This window comes from Stegastes partitus, unplaced genomic scaffold (genome assembly GCF_000690725.1).
Source record: "Stegastes partitus isolate 25-593 unplaced genomic scaffold, Stegastes_partitus-1.0.2 Scaffold1009, whole genome shotgun sequence".
NCBI lineage: Eukaryota > Metazoa > Chordata > Actinopteri > Pomacentridae > Stegastes > Stegastes partitus.
The window spans coordinates 36,068-38,364 of record NW_007578740.1 but is presented as its reverse complement, the minus strand read 5'-3'; positions in this window follow the sequence as shown (position 1 = coordinate 38,364).

The following is a 2,297-nucleotide window of genomic DNA, read 5'->3' as shown; positions in this document are numbered from 1 at the left end:
TGAAAAGAAAGTGTTTTTAATCAGATGTAAGTGGTTTCCTGCTTTTTTAAAGAACAGTTATCGATCAATGTCTGTTCTTCCCTTTGTGGAAATATTTCATGGCACGAACAAAAAAAAAATATCTGAGGACCTTCAGAAAAATAGTCGTCGATGCTCATCAGGCTGGAAAAGGTTATCCGACCATCCCAACCCACAGTCTGACTGTGTAGAAATAGAAGAAATTCAAGACTCCTGTTAGCCTCCCTTAAGAGAGGTCGACCAGAACGATCACTTTGAAGAGCAAGGTGTGTAATGCTCCGCAAGGTCACCAAGGAACCCAGAGTAACGGAACACTGAACAACAGCGATGTGCATGGCAGGGCTGCAAGGGGAAAGCCACTGCACTCCAAAAAGAGTCCTGCTGCCCATCTGCGGTTTGCTAAAGATTCTGTTCGAGTTAATTTAGTGATGTGAAGGTCTTAAAAAATTAGGGAGAGAACCTCAATGCATCCAACATATCTAAAGATTTTCTTTTTGCAACATGTGGAGAAGCCAGAAGGCGTTTCAGGTGAGGAGACCCACGAACATCCCAGAGCTGAAGCTGTTCTGTACAAAGGTAGAGACATAAAAGCACTTGTGCAGAACTGATCAGCACTTTCTGGAAATGTCTAGTTACAGTTATTTCTGCACAACAGGGTCACCCCAGATACTGAAAGCAAAATATGACTTCATTTTTGACTCAAATGCAAAATCGGATCATTTTCTTTAAATAAATAATACTGTAAATAATATATACGGANCAATATTTCCACAGCCTGGGCTTAACACAGGTCCAGCAAAAGAAACAGGAGCAGAGTGAAGTGGCACATGAGACATCCATCCATTAGATCTGGATAACAGTTAAAAACCAGAATGTTTGTGGAGAGGATGCAAAGCAGAGTATTGAGTTCTTTGGTGGCTTCATGCTTCACTATTTTCCACCAGACAGTTGCTGAGTTTGTGCCATTTGGTGCTTTGAGAGCAATGAGACTTTATCAAAAACAGTAAAGTTGTAGAAGCTGGATCATATCAGATCACATTGTAGTTTCAGTTTAACACTTTGGTGTTTGAAGGAACAGAAGAGTTGTTGTATCTAAACCCTGGAGTGCAGAAACACTGGCTGAGCGGGAGTCGTTTAAACTATGGATAGAGCACATGGGGCAGGTTTACAGTCGTCGCCAGTTCGAGTCGAACACTTTTGTCGAACATGGATTGAATGATTTCACTGATTTTGCAAATCCAGTGAAATGCAAAGAAACATGTCCCGACAACTTTCCCTCCACAACCAGTTTGGAAGACATGTAGATCTTTTGTTCCGTGAAACAACAATTTCGAATTCACCGCAGTCACAAAAAGACCAAAGATTGGGATCAGTGACGGTTCTTTTAGGTGTGTCAGTCCCATCGGTTTTGAAGCTGTGTTTTGTTCAGCTGTTGGGATTTGCCTTTTAAGTGCGTCTCGGTCGCTGTTTGTGATGATCAGTCATGTTTGTTTTCGAATTTGCCACGTTACATAATCTTTCAGTGTTGATGCACCAGCAACTGAGGCGGCCGACGCTTTATCATAATTACCGCGGCAGCTACAGAACCGCTTTTAATTAAAAGAAATACCAACTGAAAGTGTGTGTCAGTTTTAATACACGATTTAATCACCATTTTTATGAATTCATTTACAAGGAAACTAAATGCACCAGCCAGTCTGTCTGATAACCACTTCCTGAACTGCACAGGTGACTCTCAGGCAGCTGAACAGATTCGTTTCATATATTGTTTTATCTTTCTTGCCACTGAAGGTTGCTTTGAATAAAGATGCTCGAAAGTTCTACAAACGATGCGATGTTCGTCCTATGTTGGCATTTACTTTCCTCTTTTGTGTGTCGCCATCATCTCATCAGGTTTTCTTGATTAACTACCGATGATTAAGGTGCATCTGTAACACCTTGACCTGGCTGCTGTAAAAAGAAGGAACAGAAAAATGAGGCAGAAAAGAAATATATGTGGACTGTTGCTTCGTCACCATGACTGGTTTTAGTTGAGAATGAGGTAAACATGACCAAATCCAGGGACTAAAATGCAGTCCTCTGGAGTGGACCTGACTGCTCTGCCAAAATAGGCCCAACACTAAACTGCAGCTTATTACGATATATAATAAATTTACCTTTAAGATGCACTGGTGGATGCACAAACAGAACTGAGAGGACATTTGGGGGACCCCAGTAAATATAAAGTGATGATTCAACAAAGAAGCCTCGCATACAAGAGAGAATGCATTTAAACAGGA